General features: G+C 38.3%; 1 long non-coding RNA gene across 2 annotated transcripts in view; it reads left to right on the top strand.

The window, feature by feature from the left end:
- The window catches only part of LOC134025299 (uncharacterized), a 31,479-nt gene extending 31,224 nt beyond the window's left edge, over window positions 1-255 (top strand). For both annotated transcript variants that reach the window (XR_009930999.1, XR_009930998.1), the window contains exon 3: window positions 33-255. This is a non-coding gene — a long non-coding RNA (uncharacterized LOC134025299). The remainder of the gene's footprint in view (window positions 1-32) is intronic.
- Window positions 256-10,356: the final 10,101 nt, after the last annotated feature.

The raw sequence follows: 10,356 nt of genomic DNA, 5'->3' as shown, positions 1-10,356 counted from the left end.
TGTAAACTCGTTTTACTTTTCCGTAATTACAGACACATTACAGGTTATGCTCCGGAAGATGGAGACATTGGAGGAGAACCAGCGAGAGGCTCTCCTATTCAGGCGACGACAGGGCAGACACACTGAAGAGGTGCCAGTGATGGACCTACAGGTGGCCCAAACACAGGCTGAACTCCAAGACCTTGAGGAGACAGGACATGTAGCGGGGACTGGCAGAAGATTTTAATTCACTGTTTGGCACTTTGTTTGAAATAAAATGACATGGTCATGGACAATACATGGTAATGCTGCCTCGTTTATGATTAGCTTGAGTTAGGCTACACATCACACAAACATAGTCCTCCTAAAGTTGGCTACCATGTAGCCTATTATACAAGAACAAGTAGCATTTGGAGCAAATGAGGTCTGCATATGAACCGCCCCAATATAAGCAGTAGAATTGAGAAATATAGGTTACTTATGTCGTGGGAGATTGATTATGGGGTGGCAAGGCAAACTAGAGAAGGTTACCCCAGGCTAGGTTCTGGGGCCTGAAATGGCTGACTCCTAACTGCGTAGGTGAAAATCACTGCGCAGCTGATAAACTCCGCTTGAAACTGGTTTTCTCCAAACCAAAGAGGATGTCTGGTGGGGGACTTGATTTGGCAAAACTAAGTATGAGAAAGGAAATGGTATCCTTAGAAACATAGGCCGTTATTGCATAACAGCGTATGGTGGGGTCGTTAGGCTCAAGAGGGCCTGTCAAGAAAGGACGAGGGAATGAGACAGGGGGTAAAGAGTAGGCGAAGTTACTAAGAGCTCTTATCTCATGAGACCACTTTCATTGCCAATAGTGATCAGTTGTTGCTGAACCAGGCCCAAATTAGGAGTGATAGAGAAGAGAAGCAGAGTCTGTTATGATGGGATCCAAGGACAGGATGGGACATTAGAGGAGAAGTACTTGAAAGATGGGGGATTCAGCTTTGGAGAAGTTCATCAACATCGTTACTAGCCAAAACAGTGCCTAAAAGGTAAAGTTGGGGGGAGGAAGTTAGAATACTAGGAAATCTAGGGACTTTCTGAGATAGTACCGTCATATCATCCAGGGCGGGGGATTATTCTCATTTAGCCTATAAAACATTAGTTTTGGGGCATTGGTCTTTGTCTTTTTTGTATGTCTTGTGAATGCGCTATTGCCTTGCCAAAATAAACCATCAAGCTGCCTTGAGCTGTTGAAAGATATTTTGTCTTTGACTCCTTTTTCTACTACCTTCTACGGACGTCTTGATTTCCCCAACAAGTGGTGACCCCGACGTGATTGCAACTACTTCAACAAGAAACTGGTAAGTTATCTTATCTATTGCTATTATTGAAGTAAAAGCAGTGACACGATTAATGAAGAAAATGAGTGGAGAATGTGGTCTTTCGTCAAAGTATGGACCTCTAAGTTCTTTCAAAGACCAGCTTAGAGAGGCTTTGACCCCAGATGAAGCTCTGGGAGGTAGGGAGAGTAGCGACCAGTCTGGGCAGAATGATCTGCTGAGATGCTGAGGGAGCTAGGAACTGGCGCGCTGGACTATAATCTCTGTATAGTCAGGCGTCAGTGGTAAGATCTGTCTGGTTTTGGCCCAAGTAGAGGAACTACGGAGGAGAAGCCTTGAGTAAAATTTGTAATTTCTGGAAACTTTGCTGATCAGTCATTACGAAGGAGGTGCTAGCCACAGGTCGTTCGCAAGAGTGATGAAGAACAATCATAAAGTTTGTGCTTTTATACACTTAAAACAGATGCCCTAATAAATGATCAATTCATCAATGCAGTGGTCTCTGTGATTGGTCAGCACTGCTCAGTGACAGTTTGACTCCATACCAAGTGTCCCACAGTTCTTTTATGCCCCAGCTCCCTCTCTAAAGAAGGAGATGGTTAATGATACACAAACAGGACACAGGACACAATCTCCTTGGCCAAAAGGTTAGGTCAGCTCGCTCAACTGAGATAACAATCTCCCCCATCCCCCAGACCTAACTAAGACCCTCTGGCTCTTAGTTAGGTATCATAAAACAACACCATAAATACCTTAAGACAATCTAAGTGTCCATTCTACAGAGTAAACCACACCACAGAGCCTCAGTTTCTAACATTCGTCTGTCTATAACAAAGGAACTTACTTTTTACCGCTTAAAGAAACATAGATATTGTAACTATGTCAAAAACTGCCATAACATTCCTATTTTTTTTTTTTAAACAACATAAACCCAAACAGTCCATTAAGAAAAATAAGACTCAAACCTCAACAAAGTAGCAAACACATTAATACCTTCATCTGTAAATCTGATTTCATACTATCATTCACATTAACCTCTTCTTCCTGAAACCCAGTCAGAATTCTCTAAAGGACTATAGTTCACCATCTGAATTGAAAAAGTCTTAGCCCTTGTTCTCTAACCCAGAAATCGTATCCACCATGTAATTAATAAAACGTTTCTGATTATAATATGTATAATTAATACAATCCACATTTTGATAGCCGTACGCAAAAACATAATTCTAATCCTGCAGCTACCTGATTTCTAGCTTTAAACTTCGTAGGCACATCTCTTTTTAACAGCTGCATCATTACTGGTGAAACAATTGAAGTCATTACATTTGTCGTCATAATATCATTAGAACCTTGGAAACACAATAAGAAATGCCATTCCCAAGACAAAACCCATTGTACCCCGTATACCACAAAGTCCAGGTTGTTGGAACGGATGCCATCTTCAGTTGGCTGTAGGCAAACTTCTTTCAGTCAGTGTAGTCGAGTCGAACCAATTACAAACCACGATCAAATTGCTCAGGGCAACTTTCAACGACACTGCACTTTGCGTACAGCTCGGAAATGTCCTTGGTACTACGCAGAACGCGTATCCTCTGTTTCCGTCTCCAGACAAGGTGCACGCTTACAATGGTTAGCGTGTATCCACGTTGCTCTTCCTTCCGATCTTAACCGCCGGATTAGTCGTCAGGAGAATCTGGTATGGCCCCGTCCACCTTGGGTTTTACCAGGCGTTTCAGGTCCTTCACCACGATCCAGTCATCTGGTATCAAATCATGCAGCGGTCCAGTCATAGGAATAGCCTCCTTCACCTGCCTGTGAATCTCACACAAAGTAGACTCCAAAAGGTTGCACAGTGATAAACAAGCACATTCTCACAGAGGTCAGTTAAAGGTAACTGACTTCTTGTCGTCTGACTTAGTCTTCAAAGTTCTGTTCTCTCATTCAACTGAAGTGATTAACACAATGTTGAATCCTATCAACACCAAAATAACTTCCTTAAACAAGTGTGACCCATTATCATTACATATCCTCAAAGAAAAATCTCATTGAAGAATAATCTAAATTAACAAAACTTGACCACTGAGCCCCTGAGAAGTCTAAAACTTCTTCCCATCCAACAACCATCAACAATCATTAAACAGTATCACTTCTCCAAAAATTGAACTCTACAAAATCCATCTATCAATACTCAAATAGTTTCTCTAACCTTAACTGTGAAGCTTATCGTGTTTAAATTCCTTTTCTCATAATACTTGTCCCACTTATGAAATACTAACAAAATGACTATGCATCCATTACAAATCCTCTTGTATGCTAAAATAATGGATTCTTGATATCACACAAACTGTAGAGGCATGATCTTTCCATGTGTTAACTTAGCAAAATCTCAAGATAAATGTTTTATGCAGACCATACAACCTCCATTTTTATTCTCATATCCTTCCTTTTTCCAAAACGCATTTTCTTGTGGATTAGTCCAAGTTCGAATCTCCATTCCACCATTCCTTTCTCCATCTGTCCGCTGTATTCTGTAATTCTTATCAAATATACTCAAACAAAAACAAAATTCTCACTCTGGGTTAAATACAGTCCAATACTTTTCAACTCAGCAGTATCATATCAAACCCTCACAGTCCTATCACAAATCCAAACTACTGAAGCTAAAGACATAAAACCCCCATAGTCACTCTCTGTTTGGATCAGTCAGTCATCAGTCAGTCATAAATTCCTAAACGTCACCTCTTCCTCTCTAAGAAGCCTGCGCTTCCCTTAAAGAATCTGTAACAAATGTTGTATCAAGGTCACACAACAATTTTCCTCAAAAGAGTCCTGTAAGCCCAAATTTGTCAAGTTAGGCTCATCCGGACATAGCAACATCATCTCATCACTTCCTGTAAACATATCAACATCAAAAACATATTCTAGTTAGTTCATCAATGCATGCAGGCAATCTAGAAACTGCTCCAGCTAGTATCAGCACTAGCATTTTCCCTGTGGAATAATCATCATTGTTAGAGTGAATTCCACATTTGCATACAGCAAGTTGTTCTATAAGTGAAAATAAGAAACTTCCTGTTTCCATACCTTTCCCAAAATCATATGTAACACCAATGATGTATTTTACTATCAGTAAATATTTTAACTCTTTTCCCTTTTATGAATTAACAAGCTTACACTGAAGCAACCAACTTTTGAACCAATTTGTATAAAATAAAACTATTTTAGAAAACAACCAAATTACGAATAACCTCAACTTTTAGTCTCTTATTATCTTTTCTTAAAAAAAAACCTTTAGGAACAGTTCAAATGAATACCTTTATATTTCAGATTCCCTATTATTTTTTTGGTATTTAAATTCACCAAATCAAATCTCTATTTTTCCAAGACATGTAGAAAACTAGCATCACTACCCTAAACCAGAATTTAGTCGGTATGATTCCAAAATGAAACATACCATAAAATATTCTTAATGTAACCATTAGCCAAACTTATACCCCATCTATATTTCTATATAGGTTAGATAGGTAGAACCTCATAACTTGCTTTGGCTGCAGTCCAGAACAAGCTACTTAGCACAAACCATCATAACCACAATTTATCAGACTTAATGAGTCTTCACAAATTATTTCAAAACTAAGTTATAATAACCCTCTTTATGAACCAATAGCATAATGAAACAACCTCATCACAGCCTAACTGTTTATCCCAAAACATTGTACCATACCCTGATAAAACTCTCAAAGAAAACTTAAAATCAAATTACAGTCAAACTCCAAACAAAAGTACATTGCAATTATTTTCTCTTTCTCATTTCATAACCACATTGCATCTAATACCTTTATCAAAACTCTTAAAAAATCCTCTAGATTTTAGTATTCTGATTTAAAACGTTTGCCCATATACCTCTTCAAAGCATATGCATAGTTCCCTTTTCAGAACATCAAAATGTTTAAACCAATCATCTCTTCACATCCACAAAACGTTCTCTTGTTTCATTAAATCCATGTTCGCACACTTAAAACTGCTCTTAGAATAAGTAATTCATGCTAGAATTACGCTACGACTCGCAATCACATCAATCAAACAATGCCCTTAAGACAAAAGAAAATATAAACTCTCCCTTTTTCTTTTTAAACCTTTAAATTCACAATTTAACATAAACCCGTAAAACAAAACCTTATTCTTTAACTTCTCAAAAGTCTTATCAAAGCATGTAATGTATACACCTTTGAGCATTCCCATATTTCTTTCTTCTTTTTTTTCTTCTTCTGAACAACACAGATGGTTGGCGTGTACCGTCTATTCACTTAATTTTGTTAAAGTATAACTTTTCCAATCCAATTAGAACTAATTTATGAACCAGGGGTTTAATTTCTGCATTTTACTGAGTACCATCACACATCACAAATGTTCCGCTCGTAAATACAAGTTCTGGTCTGAAAGGCTTCTACCTCCCTGTTTGGCTAGGAATTAGAACAGATGTTAATCATACATTCGTTAACCACCAAACTTCGAATTCATCTAAATGGACACATCTCTCACCATTAATACTCACATAATTATGCAGAATTACACCCTCTGGGATCACCTTTGTAAAACTCAACGTAACGGGACTCTTTTTTGTTTTTTAGCCACCACCTTTCCTCTGAATTTCTGAAACTCATTTAAAATGTCCTCAAACAAACAAAAACCTTGTTAGCAAATGTCTCAAAATACTCATCACCCAACATATTTCAAAAACAAACAAATTAATATGTAAAATTCGCTCCAAATTTATCTATTTCTCTAAATTTTCGTCTTAGTCAATTTCTCAATTTCCATCTGCGCATGCGTCATGCGGTTACTCATCCTGGATCTCAAATATCAAGCTGCAATTCCTTTACTAGCCTGTACCCGCCTGTCGGTCTGTTAGTTTGTTAGCTAATGTCGTTGCCATAGTTGCAAATTCAACTTCCTGGACTCTCCTTTGTCTCAGGACAGAGCAAAATGCACTTCCTCCACGTTTTCACCATTAGCCATTAGCCAACAAAGTCACAGCCTGGATTTTCTTTACAATTACAACCTTTACAATTCTATCAACCATTAGTACTATTTTAATTTCAACGTAAAAATTAGGCTCCGAAATCTACATATGCACCTAATATCACTCGTCAGAGAATGACAGTTTACCCATGTATTAGCATTCTGGTTGGACAAAGCTTCAACTTCAAGTCCATTTAAATAGGTAAATATGAATACCACCAAACCCAACACATTTCAACAAATCATCTCAGCAGCAATAAACACACATATGTAGCACCTTTGCCCTTAACAACAATCGCAATTCAGTCTCTCGAACTAGTTCCCCTTGTATACGCTTCAGTCCCTCGGACTGGCTCAATCGTTCTAATCACTTCTTCATAACCCTTTACATATTTCTTTAAACAACAGTAACATCTGTGAACTCCCACAAAATTAAAAATTAAAAACCATCGAACATTTCCAGACATAAACAAAAATATTCCTTAAACAACATAACATTTCCGTTTGAACACATAACTTTCTATAAAAGTTTCAATAACCACGGGATTGTAATTCTTCAAATGAATATCGCTTTTGTTGCCAAAACTGGCCTTTACCAATCATCCTACCCAAAAACTAAATTTCCGGCGCATTATTCAATATCGAATCAAGCTCATAATATAGAAAATCGGTCTGTACATAATTTCCAAATCAAGAGTATGGCAACTCACAATATTTTCTTAAGTTTGACAAAGAAACAGAAACACACTTCAGTTTTCCAACCAATATATTACTCAATTCAACGTCAAATTCTCTCTAAAATGAGTGTTTGTTTTTTTTTTTTTTGCACTCATGACAGGTGTGGGCCACTGCACGCAGAATGAGCTTCAATGAAAGAATCAACTTCCGCTAGGCTCAAGCGCATGCGCCTCTTTTCAAGTGGAGAATTCAGTCAAAGAATTAACATTAGCATTTTCAAAACAGAATGTCTCCGTCTTCAAAAACAAATGCCTTCTGGCGGTAATCAGACCGATGTAAAGTCTAACATCAAATATATAACGGTTAACACAGAGTTGTAAAACAATATAACAAGTCAATCGTCTCTCCTCTACCAACAGTGTCATAACCGATAAACATTGTACGCCACCAGTTCGGAACTCAACTTCCGGTCACGAACCCCTCTGATTTGAGAGTTCGCCCACAATTTCCAGAAAACTTTCAACAGTGATGACACATTTCCGGACATTCACGTACATTTTGCTAAAATTCCCACAATTAAAGCACGCATTTTGGATTGACCATACCTAGCAATTTGTGTTGGCCTACATGTTTTTCAACAGCATGTCAACACGCTCTGCATTAGCTTTGACCAACATAGCCCACAACATATAGGCAATTGCAAGTCAAAGCACAAGCCGCAATCTTTGCGGGAAACCAAAGCAAATCTATAAACAAATTCCAGGATCCTACTTTCTTGACTTTTTTTCTTTTTTTTCCTAGATATAACCGGCTGTCAGAAGATAGAGAAATGGCAAATGTCTGACCTGTTTGTATTCTGTTCTCGCATTCCCGCAAAACCTCATGAGCCTGCGCATCCTGCCGCAACACCCCTGGCTACGGATGAGGCGAAATTTGTTTGCGGAACAGCCAGAAAATCTAAATCGTGAATCTGTGGGGAAATAGATGAAAAATTCCCCACACTATTCTGTCCTAATATTTCTTTATCTCTCTACCTATCTCCATCCAATCAGAAAAAGCTCTCCAATCAGGCTAAAATCTATTCTTTTCTCCACTTAAAAAAATTGTGTATCAATTTCTCTCCACAAACCTATTTCGCAATTCAATAAGGTCCTTAAAACAAAACGACCCCACACTCGAAAATCCACATTTATCAATCCATATTTGCATTTGCAATAAACTATCGTTACCATACTTTTGTTTCATGTAATCGATGTTTGGACAGGTCAATTCTGCCTCCAGACCATTCATTTTTTTAGAATTACAATCCATAAACGACAACCAACGACGGAAAATAAAGACACAATTACCCCTTTTCTTTTCTAAAAACAATTAAATTCCGACTTCACAACTTTCAATGAAAATAACTGCACAATCATAAATTACAAATATTCAAACCGAAAATTAATTAAAATTTTGATTTTTGTAATTTGTATATAGCTTGAATAGTAGACACCATTAGTTACTCATACTTCTTTTAACTTCAAAAAACATAACTTGCAATTAAAACAAAAAATGAACACGCGTGTAAAAAACTCAAACCTTTGTTTTGAAAATCCCTCAGGATACATCCTAACTTTTTTTTTTTTTTTTGTTCTCCACCTTCAGGAACTCAAACCCTTTGTAAACACTCAGCTGATTACCTCACTAGTATACTTTTCTCTCGGGACTTAGAATCACGTTTAGGCCGTTAATAAATAAGAACTGTTATGACCACCAATGCCAATACAATTTCTCAAACTATCACTAACCCAACATATTCTAATACTTAGGGTCTCAAAAAGACACATAACACGATATAACATGTGAATTTATCTCCCTCTATGTGTTTGTTCGTCAACAACACTACCTCTATGTGTGTCCGTCGACACACTTCTGCAGACGTTTTTTTTACGACTTTCACGTAAAAGATAGGTTCAACAACCTTACCTTATTAATTCGTACGACTTTACACGTACAGGACAGTTTTACCTCTGCCCAATTACTTACTTAACCGAATTATTGACAATAGCCTAAAAAACACACATTTAGACAATTCAATATCACACAGTGACCAAAAAGAATATCTCACCGGTTCCTTTGAAGATCCCGCGTCAGCCACAAAACGTCCAACGGGTGCACCCCCTGGCCCTGCTGTCTCACGCATGGCGGAAGGAAAGGCGGCTTTTTGCCGGAAGATCAATTCGCCGAGGGGAGCCGCCTGCTGAACGCCGTAGACCAATCGAGGATCCCCGTACTCAGCCACCAAATGTAAAGGAGGAAATTCAAGTGGCACTGTGTAGATCTGAGTAGTCAAGAGATGTGGTTTTAATACAATTTATTTAGATTATACAATTACGTAATATTAAACAAAGCTTTGCTGATCAGTCATTACGAAGGAGGTGCTAGCCACAGGTCGTTCGCAAGAGTGATGAAGAACAATCATAAAGCTTGTGCTTTTATACACTTAAAACAGATGCCCTAATAAATGATCAATTCATCAATGCAGTGGTCTCTGTGATTGGTCAGCACTGCTCAGTGACAGTTTGACTCCATACCAAGTGTCCCACAGTTCTTTGATGCCCCAGCTCCCTCTCTAAAGAAGGAGATGGTTAATGATACACAAACAGGACACAGGACACAATCTCCTTGGCCAAAAGGTTAGGTCAGCTCGCTCAACTGAGATAACAATATCCCCCAACCCCCAGACCTAACTAAGACCCTCTGGCTCTTAGTTAGGTATCATAAAACAACACCATAAATACCTTAAGACAATCTAAGTGTCCATTCTACAGAGTAAACCACACCACAGAGCCTCAGTTTCTAACATTCGTCTGTCTATAACAAAGGAACTTACTTTTTACCGCTTAAAGAAACATAGATATTGTAACTATGTCAAAAACTGCCATAACACATCAATTTTATTATTTTGACATCTTAATCTTGCAAACTCCCTCCACAACAATAAATGATGGTTTAGGGTTGTCTTGGTACACGCACCTGTGTTTGAGAAAGAGAGCATGCGCGACAACTGAAAACGGCACTTTTTAATGCACGGTCTGATCATGCGTTTATTTAGATTAAAACCTAGTGTAGCCTATTAGCTTACTTATCAGTCACACAGTAACAAACTTAACACAAATCGTTTTATTCGGTGTGTGAAAAAATAAAGACAAAGCAGGCGATCTGCTGGCACAATTTATGAGCGGCAGAGCGGGCAGACCGGGAATTCTCCCGATGGCCACTCCGGGCCTGAATACTATTACTAAATGAGCAATATTTTAGGGGGTGCTATCGGGGTGCTTTTGTCTTTCTTGGGGGTGCTGAAGCACCTGCTAGC

This window comes from Osmerus eperlanus, chromosome 8 (genome assembly GCF_963692335.1).
Source record: "Osmerus eperlanus chromosome 8, fOsmEpe2.1, whole genome shotgun sequence".
NCBI classification, from domain to species: domain Eukaryota; kingdom Metazoa; phylum Chordata; class Actinopteri; order Osmeriformes; family Osmeridae; genus Osmerus; species Osmerus eperlanus.
Note: the sequence above shows the minus strand (reverse complement) of the source record. Positions and strands in the feature narration are given on the sequence as shown.